The sequence below is a fragment of the Hoplias malabaricus genome, chromosome 2 (genome assembly GCF_029633855.1).
Source record: "Hoplias malabaricus isolate fHopMal1 chromosome 2, fHopMal1.hap1, whole genome shotgun sequence".
NCBI classification, from domain to species: Eukaryota; Metazoa; Chordata; class Actinopteri; order Characiformes; family Erythrinidae; genus Hoplias; species Hoplias malabaricus.
The window spans coordinates 67,173,537-67,198,070 of record NC_089801.1 but is presented as its reverse complement, the minus strand read 5'-3'; the positions used below and the strand labels follow the sequence as shown (position 1 = coordinate 67,198,070).

The window sequence follows — 24,534 nt, the reverse complement described above, 5'->3', positions numbered from 1 at the left end:
TCTGTTTTTTACCTGTGAAAAAATCATACTCAATTTGAAAAGACCTAAACACAGGAAATAGAACAGGTTCTAACTCAAAATCAAATGCAGCATTGCAGTCTGTCAGTTTCTGACTCTGTGTGAAGGACACCATTAATACACATGTATTTATTAGACGTGCATTTTTTTGTGCACTGTCTCTGTGTTAAAAGGACTTAATTATATTATTATGTTATTATAAGGTTTTGTGTCATTTATGGCCAAAATAATGTCAACTGATAAATTACAAGGACCATGTTTCAACTAACAAAATTCTTGTTCATGAGGGAAAAAAGAATGTGACTGAGAAACAAGGAGAGACTGACGCAGTTACATATTCAGAAGCTTCTTGTTTAAATTTAAGTTGAATCTAGTTGTTTTTTTTCCACTGCTCTTTTATCACTTCCATCTTCAGTTACCTGTAACGGAACAACAGAAGTTTTTAACTTTTTGTGATAACTTTTGAACCAAAAGAGATATTGCACATTTGATTATAGTCTTCTTTGATATGCAACAAGACTTTCTTCCCATTGAAAAACCTTTCCCTTGATCCAACATTGTGACTCTCAAGATGGCAGCAATGTTTCAGACCTCCAGAGGAAGTCATCTGCCCCCTCAAGGTGGTCACCTACTAAAGCTGTGTACCTAAGCAAAGAGCTGGGATGAAGAGGAACAGCGGATGAACTCTGCTTCGTTGCAACAAGGCCCACGGCTACATGAAGCTCAACTTCAAAACCAACTCATCTCCCCGGAAAGTAAGTTCACTGCTTCATTTCATCACTCAGAGGTTGGTGTTAAATGTAAACTATAACTCCCCTTTAGAATTTATGGTACTTCTCATAGAAGAATTCCCTTATGTATTGATCTCCCTCCTCCCTTATGTATCGCTGTAGTCCATTTCATTATATGAATGTATAATCAATATTCAATATTCCTTGGTTATTTATTTGTGTGTGCACTATTCTTGTATGGAACTCTCACTTTCTGGTCAAACTCAATTTTAGAGGCAAGAATCCATCAGCATAATCATTAACATAATAATGAATTAATAATGATTAATTATAGCTAATCCCGCTATATTACATGTATTGTCGCCTAACATGATGGCCTTCTTGTCTAAGCTGAAGTTGGATAAAGCCATTCATGGGGATACAACACTGATGTTTTCTGTGATATTACTCCCTCAATCAAAGTCAGATGTAATACAAATGCCAGCACCCACAGACCAAGAAAGTTACTATCAAGCCATGCCATAACCTAAATCACAGGTGCTGAAAAATGTTCTTCAGATGCACCTAATTTGGCGCTTATTATAACAGATATCTGATAAATTAAGTCATATAATCAAGAACAAGACGTCTAAATACTGCAGTGTTTAATCTAAAAATAGTTCAATTTGGTTTTTCAGCAGTGTTCACTTAGCATCTGTTCATCAGTTATTTTTTCTATGGAATAAATGATTTCATTTTAAATGATTTTCAAGTATTATTCATTACATTCATTTTTTAGCAAGAGTTCCCCTCTCTCCATTACAGAGGAGTGTCTGCATCTGTTGGATTCAGCTGAAGCCCAGATCTCCACCTGGATATATTTCTTGTATTTTATTGCTCCTGGAAGCATTCCATTCTTCTGTTCAATTATTTCACATTGAGCACATTAGTCTATGTGCATTAATATGTGATTAAAAAACAGACGGTGTGAAGTATATACGTGAAATACGTGAAGTGAACTTCCTCTTTAGGTTCACACCTGAAGGGTTCATGCCTTTGCATCATGACACAGAATCCATATTTGGTAAATTTTTACTGTGTAGCCAATAAAAAGCTTTAATCATTTTGCTTGCCTCTGGTGTGCAGCGATTCCTATATAAAGCATTGTCTGGTGATGATTGTTTCAGACGTCTCATCACAAGACAGAACAACCTGCATGACTTTACTTTTATTTCACTACGTAAGTATTACTTACCAAACTTTTTTGTCATATATAGAGAACTACAGAGAAGCTTTCAGGAATCTCTATCCAAGTCAAGGTATGTTTTTTTTCTTTACTTCTCATATGATACATATTTCTAGTGATTATGTGACTTCCAGATATTTTCAGTATGGATGAATATATTCCAGAATGTTGAGTGAATGACTCTTTAAAAAGGGTGTTTTCATGAGATGGCAAATAGATACATGCATTGCTTAAATTACAAATTTTCAAATATTTAAATGGCTGTAATTTAAAGTAAAATTTATGTTAAGTGAGGTGGAACACAAAACAGTTAATTATTGTACATTGAGGTGAAGGACATTTGTTATCTGTGTAAATGTATTTACATAAAATTTGCGTGCATATTTGTAATATGATTTTAGAAATTATTAATTATATACACAGTGAAGTAATGTGAGTGAAAGTAAAGCTTTTGAATGGTAATACATCATACGGTATTTTCTATGGAAGACAAATCTGCCAAAACAGTGAATGAACAAACAAACACAAAAGAAAACAATAAATAAATAATTACGATTAGAGTTGCCCAACAGGGTGTCGACTGTTTGCCACATTCTAAGGGATAGAAGTCGCTTCTTTTGATTTGAGTGAAAGGAGTCGAGATTCAGAGTTGACTCCTGAAATATCAGAGTATTTAATTCTAAGTTTAATTTTGAACGCTGGCAGATTTTGAAACTAATATTTGATGAACTAACCAAATAATATTTCATATATTTCAAAAGCATATATTCATTCATTCATTCATTATCTGTAACCCTTATCCAGTTCAGGGACACAGGGGGTCCAGAGCCTACCTGGAATCATAGGGCGCAAGGCGGGAATACACCCTGGAGGGGGCGCCAGTCCTTCACAGGGCAACACAGACACACACATTCACTCACACCTACAGACACTTTTGAGTCACCAATCCACCTACCTACCTGTGTTTTTGGACTGTTGGAGGAAACCGGAGCACCCGGATGAAACCCATGCGGACACACCAACTCCTCACAGACAGTCACCCGGAGCGGGAATCGAACCCACAAGCTGTGTGACTGCGACCATGCCGCCCTTCAAAAGCATATAAGTCGTTTTAAGATCATTGAAAGTAAATTGTACCAGTGAAAAAAGTGTGAAAGTATTTTTTGAAGTAATAAGAATAAACTTGTTTTTTTTATTTTATATTTAACATTACTACTAAACAGGAACATTATTTATAACAATTATAACAAAATTTTAACAATAAGAGGAAGTGAATTACAGCCATAGTATTCAAAAAACAAGAAAAGGCTATACACATTTTTAAGGGTTTATATAATAAAGACGGTTACAGATAATGACTGAATGAATGAATGAATAATAAATATGGATTATATAATATTTATCTGCCTTGGTATGTGAAACTAAACACCATATATTCAAAACAAAACAAATAGTTACTCTAATTTTTCTGTATAATAAACAAATAAATATCTTTCCAAAAATTATGAGAGCGGGTCGTGGAAAAAACAAAGTTCAGTTTGAATGCTGCAGGAAACTCAGACTAATTGCATGTGTTTCTACATATCACTCGTGAGGCTACTCAGCATTATGATGAGCGCTGTGACTCCAATGAGCTTTATAAGCAGTTACAGACCATGGAGGAATGAATGAATACATTTTAGACATAATTATTTTTGCAGTAACTAATATAAGTATAAAGTATTATTTTGATTTAAGTGAAAGATTAAGTACTTCTGATCCCAAATCAGTTTGGGTTGATGACATTTCAAGGAAGAGATACTTCTCATGATGGGAATTAAAAATGTAAAAAAGTTATACTCCATCACCTAAGAGCAATTAGAATTCTAAGCTTGGGATGCAGTAAATATAGTAGCATTTGTGTCTTGATTTTGTTCTCCACAGCATTGGACCATGTATTACCTCTATAAGAAACTAAGGAATAAAATAACAACCAGCCTCGGCACCTCATGCTGGAGTCTGTCAACCATCCAGAGAGAGGTTACAAATCAAGTCAGCAACATTGTAAGTTACATTGTTTACAATGAGGCCTAACAATCCAGTGCCATTACTCTCTGTAAGGTAAACATTATTTTATGTCTGGAAAAATGTTTAATATTATTCACAGAACATTCCCTATGTGGGCAAAATCCATGGAGATCTGAAACCAGGAATGGCTTTGTACTTCCAAGGAGTTGTTCATCCAGATGCCTCCAGGTATATATGCTTATATACTGACTACACAATAAACATACTAAATACACTGATATGTTATGGGCTTAAAATAAGTATTTACTTTTATGTTCAACACCAAATGAATTTACCTCCTACACAGGTTTAACATAAATCTCAAAACTGGGCAGAATGAAGATGATGACATTGCTTTTCATTTCAACCCACGCATGTTTTCGTCAAGCACTGTCTTTAACAGTCGCAGGAATGGACACTGGAAGAAAGAAGAATCCTTTCACTGGTGTCCTACACCAAAAGGATCAGCATTTGATATCTTCTTTGTCATCAGCTCAAACTGCTATGAGGTATAATTTTTGGCAGAATATGTGGAAACGTTTTTTTTTTTTTAAACAGCTAAACAACTTGCTCTATTAACTATATTTTATTTCCAGGTCTATGTGAATGGGCAAAAATTTGGATTTTTTGAACACCGCATGCCACTTGTAAATGTGACTACAATTAACATTGAAGGTGATGTCTCCATGGACATGACTGGTATTATTGAAGTAAGTCAGTGTTTCAGATGCCTTACGGAAACTATTTATCGTGATATAACAGTGGTTTTTTACTGTATGGAACTCTAAATAAATATATATGTAACATATATTATAAAGATAAAGCTGTAGCTGAAATTTCAGTCAAAGTCCATGACACAGTGTGATCTCAGACTCCAAAACAAAGGCTTTTTGGTTTAAAATCCAGGCTGCCAGAAAATTCTGGTGTCATTCCACTGCATGCTGAGCTGTAGTGGATCTGAACAGAAACCAGACCAGCAACCTTAGTTAGTTTACACTCTCAAAGACCAGTGACTTCACGACCTAATGTCTTCATGAAAAGGGGTGGTCCAAAGTCCAAAATAGATACAAAAAGCTTGTTAGCCACACACGGAACAATGAGTGAATTAGGAACACCTGCTTCGTTTCTACACTCATTGTTATTTCTCCCAACTCCACTGACCACAGGAGCACTGTGTAGTTGTACAATTTCATACTGTAGTCCGTCTGTTTTTCTACATGCATTCTTATCCAAATTTAACCCTGTTCTCCAGTGGTCAGGACCCATACAGGATCACTAAAGGGGAGGTATGATCTGGGTGGTGGAGTGTTGCAGTGACTTTGATGTGGTGGTGGTGTGTTAGTGTGTGTTGTGCAGGTACCTTGTGGATCAGACAGTGCTGCTGGATTTCATAAACACAGTCTACTGTCCTGTGTGGTCAGTAGAGCTGATAAAACAGACAATTATATTCATAAACAGTAGATATTCCTAGGTGTTCGTAATCTAGTGATCGTTCCATGTGCGTACCATTTTATGTATAAAATTATGTATCAAATGTTCATATTTATTGCAGAAGTGGAATGCATCCACTTTTGATAAGGAACTTAGTTCAGGAACCTCACGGTGTAAACACTCAAACATCCAGTCAGAAATGACATCTCCAATCTGCAGCCCTGTGAGTAACAGCATTTCAAAACTGGTTTAAGAACATTGTATTAATATAAAAATTGTGGTTCGTACAGTTAATGCTGGTTTTATTTTTGGCATCCATTATTATGTCTACATACTGTGCTTATGAACATCACAGTGCAAACCCTATAATGCTGGAATCACTGGAGAACTGCAAACTGGACGAATTTTGTACTTCCAAGGTGTTGTTCCTTCAGATTGTCATAGGTATGATCTCATGATTGTGGCCAGTGAAATACATTCATTCATTCATTCATTCATTATCTGTAACCGCTTATCCAATTCAGGGTTGAAATACAGAGTAGATTAAATATTATGAATTGTATTGATGTTTTTTCCACTGATCAATTAAAAAATGTACTAACCTATTTTAAAATACCGGTTCTGTACATTTACAGATTTGCCATAAATCTGAAATGTGGTCCAGAAGATGCTGATGATATTGCATTCCACTTTAATCCTCGACTTTCAAACTCCTCTGTAGTCCGCAACAGCTTCAGAAATGGAGCGTGGGGTCCAGAAGAGATTTCTGAGGGGCCATTTGTCAAAGGAGGAGCCTTTGATTTGTTTATTGTCCCTGAACACAACGGCTATGTGGTAAAGTATTAGAACACATGAGAATGAAATTGACATGCATGTAAAAGGTAAAATATTACATTAAGAACGTTGGTTTTATTGCTGTAGGTAGTTGTGAATGGACACGTATTCTGTACATTCAAGCACCGTATACCATTGGAGAAGGTGTCATTTCTTAACATAAATGGAGATGTTTTCATGAACGTGTACGGCTTTGCTGAAGTAAGTGATTTTTATGGTATGTTTATAAATACTATATAAATAACATTACATCATCTATTATGCTACACGTTCTCTTGAACTTTTTCTTGTTACACCTGTTGTCATATTCGTTATCATATTGTCATTAGTCATCTTGTTTATACGTATTCACAGTTATTGCTGCAGTTAAACATTTGCAGCCTTTAATATCCACACTTCCCATCCACAGTGGTATTTCACTCAGTGTAAATGCATTATTGTTTGCTCCTGTGCTGAGCTCATCAAGACAATTGGGATCTCCCATCCTTTAATGGATCACTCCACATGAGCCTAACCCAAAAATTTTAAGCCAATAGAGATGCTCCAAAATTACTAAATAAAATAAAATAATAATTTTTACACTGACTTCTGTTGAAAGTTAAGAAGGTTTTTCCCTTCTCCTGTAAAGTTGCTGTTTTGGGGATACATGTTTTTACTTGAACAGCTATGATATATACATATTACATAATTAATATAATAAAATGAAAGTAAAAGTGGATTTAATTTTCCTGTTTTTCAGGTAGACATTAAGTTGCCTGGTTTTTGAAGATATTTCAATTTCTACTGAACTTGACCAGATAATATTTTTTTCTGTCTTCATAAGTAATTACTTATTTCATCATAAATATTACAGCACATAGTTACTGTATTTTTTGTTCTTATTGACATACATTAAGCCTTCCTTATATATTCCTCTTTTCAGAGATAATTACTGTTGGAAGGTTCTGATGATAAAAATGATATAGATGATTGGATTTAAAAAGTCCTTGTGCTTTGGTTAAACTGGCCAGGTACCACTGCTTTTAGGACAGTAGTCCATAAGTAAATGAGGAATTTCTGTTCTGGTACATGCACTGTCCTTTATGAAGGGGTGTGGGTTAGACTGATTTATAGAACATAAACCTTTAAAAATGTTTTCTGTACACTCAGTTATATTTTATATGTATAGAGAGTTAAAGGTTCACTTGTTACGAATGTTAAACGTTAGTGTTCTTCTAGTTACTATAGCTAATATAATATGAATATGCTTTGATTTTCATCTGTTAAAGTTCTGCAGAGAGTTGGACAGGATTATCATCATGGTTTTACATGCTTTTGAAACATTTCACTTAACAATAACAAAGTTTCAGATAGTAATCCTGTAAACTGGTAGCTGTTTTTACTGAGTGTTTATATTCTGACTGGATTATGTGGGTAAGTTGTCAGCTGTCATATATATATATATATGTATACATGTATACATATATATATCATTCACCATTTAAAAGTATTGTAACCTCAACTTATTTGCAGCAAAGTCATAAATAAAACTGTAAACTGAAAAATGTAAGCAAATGTATCTGAAGGACTGAAGTACTTTTTAGGGGTAATTTGAGACACGTGTGATTCTGATAACTCAGATTTCTTACTGATGCTAGCTTAAAATTAATCTGCATAATAATGTTATGCAGTATTAATATTTGACTGGAAAGGAAACATTTAGCTTTAGAGTTTAATGATACATGCTTCTGATATGTGCTTGAAACCAATGCTCTCTGAATGTAAAAAGGTTTATTCAATAAAATTTGATGAGATCACAGATGTGAACAGACTCTGAAATTTACAATTTAAATGAATGAAAAAGGAAGAACTCTAATGTTTGCAAATGATTAGAAGTCTCTCTTTATTTCTCAAGTTATTTTTCAAAGTCTCTATTTCAGTAATGTAAGTACACTCTGAATTCCACTTCCACACCTACAATGAAGTTTTCAAGATGCTCTGACCAAAGCAATATGACTGTCGCAGTTTGGCTCTCGTCAAAGTTGCTCAGATACTCATCTTTTACTGATTTTTCCATCTCCAACATATCGGTATCACGAGTAATTTCCTTGCTGTCTAGTATCCCACCTCATGTCAGATGAGGCTGTAACTGTTTCATTTAATTCACTTGTCAGTGGTTGTGATTTTTTAAAATGCCCTTGTCAGTGTTCTCGTTTGGATGGGAAAAACAGATTTATTTTTTTTCAGTAACGCTGACATCACACAGTGTGCCTCTTTCTGGCTGAAATTCAAATAACTCCTCATTCCCTATTGAGAGAATTAGTGTCAGGGTTGAAGGAGGAAGGAGACAGACATACACTCTAGTACTCACATTAGTACAAGAAAAAAAAGCATAAACAGAAAATAAACATGAGTAGGACAATGGAAATAAAAAATAGAACACATGGAAAAAAACAGGAACAAAGAGAAAACAACCTTAAACCGTTGTGGACATACACAAACACATACACATAAGGACAAGGGGAGGACAGAACCATTTGAGACCAAAGCTGAACACAAGACCCAAGGAAAATACCAGATACAAAGGAGGAGGAGCCCCTCCTCATTAAAGAAAATAATTATAATCATAAACAAGATAAGATGTAAAATATCCTATGCCAGTCCATTAGAGCTTCACATAGGGCCCACCACACACTCTTCCTACCTGCAGCCACTAAAATTCCTGTTGAATCCTACACCTCAGCACTAAGGTTGCTGTGGCCATTTATGATCCGATCAGCAACCGGCTACCCTTAACATCTACGGTTACTCACTGAGTCCAGCCCATGAGTACCCAAACCAGCCACTGTATCACTAACTCTTCACAGGGGTCATCAGGCAGGCACCTCCTCTCGTTGGTGTTTCACTGAATTAAGCCCACAACATCTCCAGAAGGTTTAACAGTATAGTCTTTTGCCCCAGACCCACCCCCCTCCAAGACAGTTTTACAGTCCTACCTTACCCTTTACCATCAACAACCATAAATCCACACTGGCCTCCCTGGTGACTAAGGCCTTAAAGCCCTAAGTACCTAGCCCCACTGGCACCATTAATGCATTCTCAGTGTCACCAGTTCCATGTGAACTTTACATGCTACATCACCAACAATCCCAATAGTACCTCTACAGTGCATTTCCCCAAGTAATCTGTGCTCTCCTTATCCACAACCACTGACTAGACCTTTCAGCTGTTTCTAATAACTCCTTCACACTACATAGGGAGTATGAATTGATTCGGGATTAAACCTCAGTTTCTCTCATGCATCGTTGTCTCTTAAAGAGGTGCTGTGGCATGATAATGCAGCCATTTTCGTATTCATCTGGACAGGGGTGTTTTCAAAAATCAAGCGAGGAAAATCTCTGTTTAAAAATAACAGACAGGGGACAGGGCATTAGACTCTCACTACTGTTCTGAGAACTGATCTCCCATATCTAGCCCTTAACAAGCTTATCTTCTAGTCCTTCAAAATATATAGTGGGTAAGTAGATGGCACTATAAATAATCCTTCACATTGTTGTTATAATGAATATTATAAACCATTTAAGTGTAACTTATTGAGTAAGACACATGTTCATAATATGTATGGAGGCTACTTGTAATGTGCTTATTTTTGTGTTCTGCATTGTTTCTTGTTTGTGCTCCCCTTGTCATGTGACTGTTCACCCTGCCATGTGTCTGCTTCCTGCTTGTTCCCTGGTCATGTGATACCCTTCCCTTGTGTTTCTAGTGCCATGTGTCTTAATTAGTGCCCAGGTGTTTCTTGTTGGTGTTGTCTTTATATAGTCCTTGTCAGTGTTTCCTGTTGGTGGGTCATTGTATGTTTACGTTCTGTGCTTGTTGTCGTTGTTCCTTAGTCTCACGCTGTGTTTAGTCCCTTTGTTCTGTATAGTCCTTGATAATGTTTAGATTCCTTGCTCAGTGTTTAGCCTTGTGTAGTGTTAGCTAGCCTGTCTGGTTACATTTTGTTTATTGTTAATAAAGTCTCCTGCATATACTTCCTTCCCTTGCTCCTCCTACACACCCCACATTATTACACTACTATTGTGCCCAAAACCTACGTAAAGCTATCAGGAATGTCAATTCACTGAGTGATCCTTTAGGTCATTTTTTTTTGGATTTGACTGTGGTTGACTCGTACTTGAACCATACATTACATCACTAAATGGCTCCAGAGTTGCCAGATTGCTGTGATGGTTTCCAGCCAAATGTAACGAAACCGGAACGTGGCAGACGCTTGCAGATGAAAACGGGATTTTATTGACATGGGGAAGAATGAATTTTGATGAGGCAGAACACAATACACAGGAGAGCTGAGGACACGAACAAACAGTCTCAATAACATAGCCCAGACAACAACCGAAAACACGGTAAGTACAAACACGATAGGAGCTCAGTATTTCCTAACGCGACCGAAGGCAATACTTCGCAAAGAGCAAGTAACACTCTGTTCTAATATACACACACTAACTGAGTTAACCAGGTGACACGGATTAGAACTCGGGGGATGATGAACGAGGAAGCCACTCCTGACTGGCTGACCGCGGGCATGTGACAGGAACCTGGGACAGAGTGGAATCATGGGAAGTGAAGTCCACTTTGTCTTGAGGGTTCATATAGAGTTGGGGAGACTCGATAGGTATGACACCAAAATGGATGACCACGCACCCAAAACTACACTGAGGAAAAGACGATGTCCAGCATTTCAATTGTATTAAAACAGTACAATAAACATGACCTAATAATAAACTGCTGATATTTTACAAATGTACAGATCAGTAATCATTAACAAAGAAAGACATTTTAATTTTGATTTGCCTTCAGTTTTTACAGGACACACGACCCTATGCAATGAAATATGTCCCCAATATGGCATCCATTCCAAAAACAACCCATAAATAGACTTTGGTATTAAAGGAGAAACGCAGTTCTCTCTGGTTTGTTTACATTTAGAGCCTCTGCGTGTTTTAAAGTGGAACGGTATGGAGCAGGAATACAGCAATTTTCTCATCTTGGTTCATGTTTTTCAACGTTTGGACGTCTCTTTGTTGTCTAAAATCCTCCAGATGCCATTTATTTGCCTCTATGAGCAAGTCTAGTATACCAGGCAAATAAACTTTAGCTGTGTTCCACAGCCTAGGCTGTGGCCGAGCTCGACTGCATTTCTCTGCCTCTACATCACAGAAGGCTGTTCCACGAGAAAAGCAGCCTACGTTCAGAGTGATTTGAAGGACGCAACAGGCGTATCCTTCATGACCCTCAGTTATCTTCAATTCCCTGTGCACATACGGCATCTTGGAGAAAATAGAAATGACACAGCGAAAAACAGACCTTCAGAATTTGTTTAACTTGTACAGTGTAAAATAAGTAAATGAGTAACCTATTTGTCTCTATACCTTATTTAATCAAAAAGCTAATTGGCATATTATAGCACCACAGAAAGCATATAATTAGAAGTATGTTATTTTTAATCCCAGTTGAAATGTAAAGGTTTAAAAATAAGGTTTGGGTGTTTATAGATAGAAGTATGTAATTAGTATTGTCTTGCATGAAAATATTAATAAGCAAGTACAACTCATTTTAACTTAGTCATGTTAGTGCTTCAAGACAAATAAGATATTTCCGGTGACGTCATGGTGCAGCCTCCGAACACCATTCCATTTGTGTGATCAAGTTACTAAGGAGTCTTTATAGGACAGTCCTGCAGAAGACACGTCCTATAGACACGTCCTACCTCAGCTGCAGCCTAGGCTTTGGAGCACAGCGTTTGTTTTTCATCCATTTTAAAAAAACACTGAGAATTTCTAAACACATTAGAATGGTTTCAAGCAACAGAATAAGAGCTAACAAAAGGTCACAATATCATGAAATCATGAACATCGCTTTAAGTGTAAAGCTTAGTTAAATATGGTAAAGCGGGTAATAAAATAAAGATAAAAGTGCAGTGAGAGTATAGTACAATATTTAGATGTTAATCAAAGGCACAAAGAATAAAATAATTTTTAACCTGGGTTTAAAGTTTTTTTTTCGTGGCACATTTCAAACATTTCTTTTAAAGACCTCCTGGCAGTTTGTTCCAGTTAAACACAGCATGGAAATTTGTATTTTTGGTGCAAGAATAGTCAGACAGATCCACTCACATAAAGGTTTATTCAAAAGTAAAAGAAAAGAATAAAAAGCAGTGCTTCAGAAATATACCAAAAAGTACACCCTCCTGCTCTCTGTTCCATCCCCCTTAAGTTCTTACAAATTCCCAAGAGAGAGACACAATTTACAATGACTGGACAGTGTATCAGTATGTGCATGCTAACCATTGGCTGTTGTCACTGTAAGTAAGACCCACATGTTCTGTGAAGCTGAAGAACAGGAAACAGATGTCAGGGTGTCATTGTACTCTTCATCTATGTCTCATGATGATAAAGGAATCTTCAGCTTTATTATGCAAAGAGCATCTGTCATTGTACATAAAAAATATTCATTCATTCATTATCTGTAACTGCTTATCCAGTTCAGGGTCGCGGTGGGTCCAGAGCCTACCTGGAATCATTGGGTGCAAGGCAGGAATACACCCTGGAGGGGGCGCCAGCCCTTCACAGGGCAACACACACACACACACACACACATTCACTCACACACTCACACTTTTGAGTCATCAATCCACCTACCAACATGTGTTTTTGACACAGATTGTTAGTGTGAAGTGTCTTTTAGTTGAAAACATAAGCATTTTTGATGCTAATTTATTACATGTCATATTACTGTGATAAAATAAATTTTTAGCATCAGACGGACATATTTTTCTTCATATTCTAAGCTCTGGGATGTATGACTGATAAAGTTCTAACAGTCACAACAGGCCCAGACTTTCAGGAATTTATTTCAGGGCAAATATGGACAATATCCCAACAAATAAAAAAAAAATTTGGTACTTTGGCAGTTTTCTCAGATGCTGATAATGTTTACAGTTATTATTATTATTATAATCCTTTTAAAAAATGATGAAATAATACTTGTTTATTTAGAAAACACACAATAAATAATTATTTAAGCTTTTTAGTTTATATTTGTTGATCTAATGCAGTGTTATTTGATGTGAAACCTAAAAAAAACCTTGAAAAACTATAAATCAATAATAGGAATATGTTTTTGCTGATGACTCATATTTTTCTGCCCAGAGACAGTGGGTTGACGTTATGTGAGTCAAAACGAAACTGAAAGTAAACAGCGTCTTTCTTGTCCCTTTGTAGCAGTTTTTTTTTTTTCTGATTTTAGCGCCTATCATTAGAATCTTTCATGACAAGGACATAAGACAAAAATTTTGAAGGAACGCCGTGATTTTAGGTGGTTTTTCACACTGGATTACTCCCAGAGGCTTCACAGCACCGCGCTTTCTAACGGTATACGGAGCTCACAGAAGCATTCAGACATTCAGGACTTACAAAGCTGATTATATAAGGTGTGTTTCTACCCCGCAAAATGAGGGGTTCGAGTTGAAAGGGTTAAATGAAGATGTGGATTTGCACCGACATCCCAAGACAAATCTAAAGTTCTCTGCCTCTGAGACTCTTAGTAAAAAGGCCAGTCTTTTAGATCTGAGCGCCTCACTCAAAGCCAGCTTTCTGGGTGGTTTAGTGGAGGTTGGAGGGTCAGCCAGGTACTTGAATGACAAAAAGTCCTCACCCCGACAGTCCCGGGTCACTCTGCAGTACAGCCAAACAACTAGATTTGAACAGCTTACTATGACTCAACTGGGCAACATCACATACCCTGACATCTTTGATGAGAAGACTGCCACTCATGTTGTAACAGCGATACTTTATGGAGGTCATGCTTTTATGGTGTTTGTCAAAACAGCCTCCAATAATGAAAACAAAGAAGATGTTGATGGAAAGCTACATGTTATGGTCAAGAAGCTCAAATGTCTTACTGTTGAAGGAGAAGCAGCACTAAAAATGAATGAGAAAGAAAAAGAACTGGCTGAAAACATCAACTGTACATTTTATGGTGACTATGATATTGATACGCACCCTACAACATACATGGAAGCTGTGCAGCTTTTTAAGACACTGCCATCATTGCTAAAGCAGAGGGAGAATGATGCTGTGCCAGTGAAAGTTTGGCTCTATCCTCTTGCAAATTTAGACAAACAAGCAGCGAAAATAGAGAGAAACATCAGCTCAATGCTGGTATCTAAAATAGAGGGTTTGTTGGAAGACCTGGAAAACGCAGAGATGCAGTGCAGTGACTTAGTTAAAGACCCAATGACAAATGATTTCCAACATCTACGTGTAAAGCTGAAGACATTTCAAAAATTGTTTGATGGGTACAAGCCGATGTTACAGAAAACATTACAAAGGCTCATTCCTGCTATTCGGGGCGGTGAAGAGACTGAGCAGGTATTTTTTAAACTTCTTAAAGTCCATGATGAGTCCCCTTTTACAGCTGACAGAATGCAGCAATTTTTAGAGAACATGCAGAGTGAACTAGATCTGCTGAAGTCCTACACCAAGGAACTAAGTGGTGTCCCAGTAATTCCATCCTTAGCCAAGTTCAATAAAATCCTCTTTGATCCCATGGTGGACAAGGTAGTTTGCTTCTCCTTCACCTCTCTGACAAAAGAAGACCCTTATCTGTCAGCAGTAACTGAGTTTCTGAAGGTAGAAGATTTTGAAATACTGACAGCAGTTCCAGAATCAATTGACCAAGACATGCTTGGTTGGTTCAACAATCCTGAAATATCTGAAAGGATGAAAGACAACCTTTTCCTCTTCAAAAGCTTTTCAGAGTCTAATAAGGATGAGTAGAAAACCCGATTTGTCATTGCTTCCATCCCAGACTCCTCAAATCCTGGCACTTCTATTTACCTATATAGACAAGGGAAAAAGGTGGACAGCACGTTTCATCCTGTGTCCAAGCCTCCTGCTCCCAGCATGAAAATACAGAACAGAAATGTAGTCCTGAAGCTACAGAAACCCTCCACTGGAGAGACAGTGCGATTCAGAGTGGAACACAGAGTGACAGAGCCAGATCAATCGGGAGCTGACTACGAAGGCTGGGAGACCATAGACACTCCAGATGCAAAATAAAATTTCACACTAACTGGACTACAGCTGACAAATCAGTACTGGGTCCGGTACAGAGCAGTCAGTGATGTGGGAGTGAGTGAAGCCAGTGACTTTATCAACTTCTCCCTTAAAGAGAAGATCAATGTTCCAGTGGGCCAATCGTGGGTAAGTGGGTAGTTATTCCCTTCTCCCTATCATAGAGTTCTGAATAATGATTATTGGTATAATAATTGTTGCACTCACTATTATGAGAATCAAGTACAATTTTAAAATATTTATTTCAGTAAGAATATCGGTTTCCAAATTCGTTTGGGTTTGTCATTTCATGTAACAAATTCTTCTCAGGATGGGTATCAAAGTGTAAGAAAGTTATACTCCATCAGAGGAATAAGAAATTTATGCTTGGGATACAGCAAAAATAGAAGAGTCTTGATTTTGTTCTTCACAGAATGGGACCATGTTTTCACTCTGTAAGGAACTAAGGAATAAAATAACAACCAGCCTGGGCGCCTCACGGTGGAGTCTTTCAACCATCCAGACAGAAGTAACAAATCAAGTCAGCCAGCTAGTAAGTTATTATTAAAGAGTTTAACAATAACAAATGTTCATTAGTATTATTATAACTAAAGTTCCTAAACTTAAACTAATTTCAGATAATCAGATACATAGATACTTCCATTACCTTGTGGCTCACACATGTATCTCTAGTTTGAACTTGGTTTTGGAGCTGGTCTGCATTACAAATTGCCAAAGCATTTATGACTTTAAATAATCACCATGTAGAGGATCCAGTGCAATTGCTCTCTGTAATGTAAACTTTATTTTATGTTGAGAAATGCTGATATCATTCACAGAGTACTCCCTATGTGGGCACACTCCCTGGAGAGCTGAAACCAGGAATGGCTCTGTACTTCCAAGGAGTTGTTCATCCATATGCCTCTATGTAAGTATCCTAATATATTGACCATAAAATACCCTGACATGTTATTGGAATAAAAAAGGTGTAAAATAATATTGGTATTTTATTATAAAACTGAATATACCTTCTACACAGGTTTAACATAAATCTAAAAACAGGGCAGGATGATGGGGATGATATTGCTTTTCTCTTCAACCCACGAATGCATTCGAAGAACGCTGTATTTGACAGTCGCAGGAATGGATATTGGGAGTGTGGTGAATTCTATCAGTGGTGTCCTACACCCAAAGGATCAGCATTTGATATCTTCTTTGTAATCAGCACAGATGGCTATGAGGTATAATGATTAACAGAGTATGTGAAAAAAAATTCTAAACAAGTAAATAAATTAGCTGCTGAAATACCTTTACCTTATTTCCAGGTTTATGTGAATGGGCAGAAATTTGGATTTTTTAAACACCGCATGCCAGTAGAGAAAATTACTACACTTAACATTGAAGGACATGTATGCATAAACACCACTGGTATTGTTGCAGTAAGTCAATGTTTCAGATGCCTTCAGCCCACTGTATATTGTGAGATAAGATTGGTATATTACTGCACTGCAGGAAACTGCCAGAAAATTCTGGTATCATTCCAGTGTATGCTAATCTGAAGTGATCATACATATGTGTATGCTGATCACATTGAGATTCTGGACCAACATTTCTTAAGTTGTCTCTTGTTGAATTGAAACCAGACCTATGACCTGTAGTGACATGACTGGTGTATGGAATTTATGGCGTGTCAGTGGAGAGCAGAATTCTATCAGCATGAGGCAAGGGCTGAGTGTAAAATGGAGACATTTTCAGTAGCTAAATCACCCACAGAGCCAGGGACCTGATTATTTTAATATGTGATGTAAAAAAAATTAAAATAAAAATAAGAAACAGCAATCGCTCTATTTTAAACAGTCTATGGATTGCTTCTATAGCTTTAATAAGTGAAATGTCTATGTGGTGAACTATGCAGTAAAATGGAATCAGATTTGAAAATGTGCAAGTGGAAGCATACTATTAGAAAACATGTATTGTTGTGGACAAGCCTTGCATCTTTTCATTGAGTTTTATTTTTTATCATTTCAGTTACAGTTTCATACAATTAGCAAATGCCAGTTATATGGTGTCAAAGTAGAACAAAAAGTTTTGAGAAGCAAAAAGCTAAATCCATAACCAAAACATTTTATATTTTATAAAAGGAGAGGACTATAATTAATAATATTGAGAGGTTTAAAAACAGGTTTATAAAGAGAATATTTTCATATTTAATTGTTTATTTTGTATTTGTGCTGAGCAACTTCTCAGTGACTCTTCTCTTGTTTCCAGCGCAGTGCAAATACAAATTAAACGCATAAATACAGTAATATTCTCTTTATAAACCTGTTTTTAAAGCTCTCAATATTAGTAATAGTCCTCTCCGTTTCAAAATTTAATTTCTCAGTTATGATTCAGGTTTTTGGATCTAACATCTATTCAAATAATGAGGTATTTCTTCTCTTTTAAAGTTAACATTTCCTTTATACAAGATACTGACAATGACGATATACAATGTAGTATAAAGAGCATAATAAAAAAAAATAAAGATGGATTTTCTTTTCCTTTTTTTCACCACCAGGTAGAGAACGTTAACATGAAGTTGGCCTTTTTTTGAAGATACGTCACTCTACTGAACTTGACCAGATAATGCTTACTTTTTTCTGTCTGTTAATAGTTCTTTACTTGATCATAAAGATTACAGTACATACTCACTGTATTTTTATTTTTTCCTTTTTTAATGGACAAGTAATAGAATGAAGTAATAGTAATAGAACTCTTCTTTTAAATATTCCACTGACGTTAATAATATATAACTGTTGGATGGTTCTTATGACATAAATTATATGGATGGTTTGAGTAAATAAATATATCCTTTTAATTTAATTTAAGTTATGTAACATTGGTGTAGGAACTGTGGGGGATGGGGGGGTGGTATGTCCCCTGCAAAACTGGAAACAGCTACATTTATCACCCAAAATTATACCACAGAGAAAATAAATATGGTAGTGACCATATTTTTGCTTCTTTTAAGAAAAAATATCTGCCAATGGAATGGGACAATTTCTGTAGATAAAATGATTTAAAACAGGTAGAAATAAATTAGATATAATTTGAATAATCGTATTATATTCTTATGACAATTTCCAAATGAATAACACTAGATATTTAGACTAGATTTAAGTACATTTTACTTGCTTAGTTTTCATTTTTTGCTGTGCTTTTGTCAAGTTGCTATTTTGGAGATGCATGTTTTTGACTGGACAGCGACGATATGCATCCAGCTCCTCTCGTTATGTGCAACCACTGGGGAGGTGGAGGGGGTTCACACGTTTTCAAACGAGATATTTGAAGCTGCATTATTGCCAGTAGGTGGCAGTGTAGTCCAATGAACTCATGATTATCACTTGCCTGTTTTCTGTGCAGAAAAAGATGAAACACTTTTCTACAGACATTAATATACAACAGTAAAACATAAAAAATGCAATAACATACATACATTGAACATTATTGAAAATATATGAGCTTAAGGTCACCATGCTCAATGCCATGTGTCGGTTAGGGGGCCATGAACCACCCAGCATTGGGCCCTTAAGTCATACAAATGTGTTGGGAGGATGCAGTACTTTGGAGATAATAGAATGCCATGACATGTTTATTGATGTTATAATAAAGTTATAATAAAATAAATTAATAATAAAGGAATCCTGTACAATGTGTAAGCTTATTTTTATCTCTAGTATACACTCAATGTGCTCGTTACTTTTCATAATAAAGAGGGAATGTGTTGGAATCCACAAGGGAGTGTTTTGTCATGTTCTGCAGTGACGCTGTGTTCATGAATATTCAGAAGAACTGCTGTCTGTTAGGGTGAGTGTGTCCTTGGTGCGTGTCACCATCTCTGTGTTGCTATGACCTCCACCCAGCTCTCCCTCTGTCTCTCTCTCTCCCTCTCACTCTTGTTTTCTCCACAATTACTGCTGCCTGTCTATTCACTGTTTTTTTACTTCCTTTCTTTCATCCTCTTTTTCTTTCTCTCTCTCTCTTTCTCTCTCTTTCTCTTCTGTGTTGGGTGTGGCTCTCAGCCGCTCCTCAGTTTCTGAATTCAAGCAGAGCACTACACATCTTTTCCTACAAAAGGCGATGTCCAGCATTTCAATTGTATTAAAACAGCACAATCAACATGACCTAATAATAAACTGCTGATATTTTACAAATGTACAGATCAGTAATCATTAACCAAGAAAAACATTTTCATTTTGATTTGCCTTCAATTTTTATAGGACACACGACCCTATGCAATGAAATCTGTCCCCAATATGGCATCCACTCCAAAACAACCCATGTATAGACTTTGGTATTAAAGGAGAAACGCAGTTCTCTCTGGTTTGTTTACATTCAGAGGCTCTGCATGTTTTTAAGTGGAACAGGAGATGTGTTTGAATTATTAACTTGTAACATGAGTTGTTTAGTTTTGTAGCCCTTTGTTAATGCAGTTAGACTTCTCCCGAGTTTGGAGACATTTACACATTAAGCGATCCAAAATATCAAAAATAAGTCAATATTACCCACCTATGGAGCAGGAATACAGCAATTTTCTCATCTTGGTTCATGTTTTTCAACGTTTGGAGGTCTCTTCGCTGTCTAAAATCCACCGGATGCCATTTATTTGCCTCTCTGAGAAAGTCTAGTATACCAGGCAAATACACTTTAGCTGTGTTCCAAAGCCTAGGCTGTGACCGAGCTCGGCTTCATTTCTCTGCCTCTACGTCACAGAAGGCTGTTCCACGAGAAATGCAGCCTACGTTCAGAATGATGAAGGACGCAACAGGCGTATCCTTCATAACCCTCAGTTATCTTCAATTCCCTGTGCACATACTGCATCTGGGAGAAAATAAAAATGACACAGCGAAAAACAGACATTCAGAATTTGTTTAACTTGTACAGTATAAAATAAGACAAACCATTTGTCTCTATACCTTATTTAATCAAAAAGCTAATTGGCATATTACAGCACCACAGAAAGCATATAATTAGAAGTATGTTATTTTTAATCCCAGTTGAAATGTAAAGGTTTAAAAATAAGGTTTGAGTGTTTTGTAGATAAAAGTATGTAATTAGTATTGTCTTGCATGAAAATATTAATAAGCAAATACAACACATTTTAACTTAAGTCATGTTAATGCTTCAAGACAGGTAAGATCTTTCCGGTGACGTCATGGCGCAGCCTCCATACACCATTCCATTTGTGTGATCAAGTTACTAAGGAGTCTTTATAGGACAGTCCTGCAGAAGACACGTCCTATAGACACGTCCTACCTCAGCTACAGCCTAGGCTTTGGAACACAGTGTTTGTATTTTTACCATTTTAAAAAACACTGAGACTTTGTAAACGCATTAGAATGGTTTCAAGCAACAGAAAAAGAGCTAACAAAAGGTCACAATATCATGAAATCATGAACATTGCTTTAAGTGTAAAGCTTAGTTAAATATGGTAAAAGGGTAATAAAATAAAGATAAAAGTGCAGTGAGAGTATAGAACAATATTTAGATGTTAATCAAAGACACAAAGAATAAAATAATTTTTAACCTGGGTTTAAAGTTTTTTTTTTCGTGGCACATTTCAAATATTTCTTTTAAAGACCTCCTGGCAGTTTGTTCCAGTTAAACACAGCATGGAAATTTGTATTTTTGGTGCAAGAATAGTCAGACAGATCCACTCACATAAAGGTTTATTCAAAAGGAAAAGAAAAGAATAAAAAGCAGTGCTTCAGAAATATACCAACAAGTACCCTCTCCTGCTCTCTGTTCCATCCCCCTCAAGTTCTTACAAATTCCCAAGAGAGAGACACAATTTACAATGACTAGACAGTGTATCAGTATGTGCATGCTAACCATTGGCTGTTGTCACTGTAAGTAAGCCCCACATGTCCTGTGAAGCGGTTGTGGTGTACTCTTCATCTATGTCCCATGATTGATAAAGGAATCTTCAGCTTTATTATGCGAAGAGCATCTGTTGGTGTACACAAAAATTAATGCAAAAAAAAAAATACTTTTCTAATTATTTTGAAGATAATAAAAGGCTGAGAAAGGGGGCTGTGGCCAGAAATATTTTACTCTCTTAAACAAATCTGATGCATTATTTAATAGTGTGCTTTGAATACTTTAAAATGTTACATTTTAGTGGATTTTCATAACACAAAAATAGATCTTCAAAGGTTCTTTAGACACTAAAAACGTATTATAAAAAATCCTGAAAATCTGAGGAACCCTTCTCATCATTCTTCAGAGTTATAGAGAATGGGCTGTAGATAGTTTGGTATGGTACATGAAGCTTTTGTTTGGTGATATATAGAACAATTTCATTTAACCAGCTGCAGCATATCCTCCACCAATATGAAGAACTATTTCACAATGCAAAGAACCCTTAAATTATGCAAAAACTTATTAGAGTGTTCAGTGTTCTATATAATTTTTTTTTCTTTACAAAAAAAAGTTAACCATTTTTCATCATTTGTACTAATTTGTCATTTTAAGTTCACAGTGCTGAACATAGTTTAACAGTACTGCAGTCTGACATCATGTGTTCAGAGTCTGTGAGAATCGTCTCTGAGGTGATTATGTGGAGAAAAGTTTGCGGCTTGTGAACTATATTTGGTGTTATTTCAAGGAGATTACAGAAAAGACAATGTTTTCTCTCTAAATTTTGAATCAGGCACAGCAGTAGCTCATCTGTTTCTGCACACTAGTCTGTGCCCACATGATTTTGCCTACAGGTCACTATTGATTGGATATTTTGGGACTATTCTGGGTTTAAAAACTCCAGCAGCACTGCAGTGTCTGATCCACTTTCATCAGCAGAGCACACACTTAACAAATCAACACTACGTCACTGTTAATGCAATGCTGAGAATGATCCACTACCCAACACATATGTTGACTAAAACACTTCTTTTATATTTGTGCAGATCTGTGCCAAGTTTCAGAGAATTCTGAGTATCAAATATCAACCTCAGGGACCAATTTTCTGTGTTCGACTGATATGCCCCCGGTCTGTATACTGTTACCTACAATAGTAGAAAATGGCACAGGAATGTGCACATGGTGCCTGCCTGATTGTGTAACATGTTATTACATATGTTCACAATTCTCTACTTGAGAGACCACTTTCTTTCTGAAGAAGAGAGAGTTTAGTCAACGTGACAGGACCTGAGAGCTCAACTTAACGCTTGAACGAAACAGAGAGGAAGAGGAAGAGAGAGGGACCTGGACAAGAGTGAGATATCACACCTTTATTTCAGGTACTGTAGGGCTACCTGTTTTTATTTATTTATTTATTTATGCTGCAAACAGAGTGAAGCAACTGGTGCTGTTATTGTTTATTGCCACGTCACTGCCAAGATTCAAAACAGGCTTAACTACTAACTACTAATAACTACTAACTCTTTGGACACAAACATAACTTATATAATCAGATTTATAATTCTTGAATGCTTGAATGCGTCTGTGAGCTCCGCATACCGTTAGAAACCTCAGATCCTGAACTGAAAGCAAATCAAACTCTCCTGTTTGTGTTCATTCAGAAAATCTGCATCTTTTAATGTGGAATGTTATGTTTGAGCAAGAAGGTGACTGTGTGGTTGTAATGGAATATGTCTTATTTTTTTATTATGTTTGCATTACTGTAGATACTCATTTGTAACTCAAGTTGTTTAGTATTGTGTTATTTCTGGTATAGTCTCCCAAGTTTGGAGCCAGTTCCACATTAAGTAATGAAATGGTAACAGGAAATATAAGTCAATTTTACCCACCTATGGAGCAGGAATAGAACAGTCATCACGCTTTTCATGCTTTGCAACATTCAGTGGCCCCTGTGCTATTCAAATGCCTCCACATGCACTTTCTCAGCTGTACCTGGGCCAGTGAGGCAGGGTGAAAAGAGAGAAGGCCATTTTGGATCGAGACATTAAGTTTCTTCCCCACGTCCAGAGCCAGGGCCAAAATAAGTTGACCTATTGTCTTGCGTGCAAACAGGGAGGGGTGGAAAAGCCAAGAGGAGTGGAGTGGGAGGGGAAGTGAAGTAAAAGCAGAGAGGACTGTGGGGAGGAGTGGAGTAAAGCAGGGAAGAGTGTGGGGGGGACCAAGTGGAGTAAAAGCAGAGATGAGTGGGCAGGTGAGTGGAGTACAAGCAGAGAGGATTTGGGGGAAAGGAGTAAAAGCAGAGAGGAGTGGGAGGGGGAGTGGAGTAAAAGCAGAAAAGGGTGGGAGGGGGAGTAGAGTAAAAGCAGAGAGGAGTGGAAGGGGGGAAAGAGAGGAGTGGGAGGAGGAGAGAGAGAGGAGTAGGACTGGAGTAAATTCAGAGAGGAGTGTGAGGGGGAGTAGAGTAAAAGCAGAGAGGAGTGGGAGGGGGAGTGGAGTAAAAGCAGATAGGAGTGGAAGGGGGGAAAGACAGGAGTGGGAGGGGGAAAGAGAGGAGTGGGAGTGGAGTAAAACAGAAAGGGGTGGGGGGGTGTAGAGTAAAAGCAGAGAGGAGTGGAAGGGGGGAAGAGAAGTGTGCGAGGGGGAGAGAGAGAGGAGTGGGAGTGGAGTAAAAGCAGAGAGGTGGGGCGAGAGAGAGGAGTGGGAGCGGGAGTGGAGTAAAATCAGAGAGGAGTGGGAGCGGGAGTGGAGTAAAATCAGAGAGGAGTGGGAGCGGGAGTGGAGTAAAATCAGAGAGGAGTGGAAGGGGGAGTGGAGTAAAAGCAGAGAGGAGTGGGAGCGGGAGTGGAGTAAAATCAGAGAGGAGTGGAAGGGGGAGTGGAGTAAAATCAGAGAGGAGTGGAAGGGGGAGTGGAGTAAAATCAGAGAGGAGTGGGAGCGGGAGTGGAGTAAAATCAGAGAGGAGTGGGAGCGGGAGTGGAGTAAAATCAGAGAGGAGTGGAAGGGGGAGTGGAGTAAAAGCAGAGAGTGGTGGGAGGGGGAGTAGACTAAAAGTTGAGAGGAGTGGGAGGGGGGAAGAGAGGAGTGGGTGGAGGAGTGGAGTAAAAGCAGAGAGGAGTGGGAGGGGGAGTGGAGTAAAATCAGAGAGGAGTGGGAGGGGGAGTGGAGTAAAAGCAGAGAGGAGTAGGAGGGGGAGTAGACTAAAAGTTGAGAGGAGTGGGAGGGGGGAAGAGAGGAGTGGGGGGGGGGGAGAGAGGAG

At 37.4% G+C, this 24,534-nt stretch overlaps 1 pseudogene; it reads left to right on the top strand.

The window, feature by feature from the left end:
* The first annotated feature begins 734 nt into the window (after positions 1 to 734).
* Positions 735 to 24,321, top strand: LOC136677936 (cytolytic toxin-alpha-like; annotated as a pseudogene).
* Positions 24,322 to 24,534: the final 213 nt, after the last annotated feature.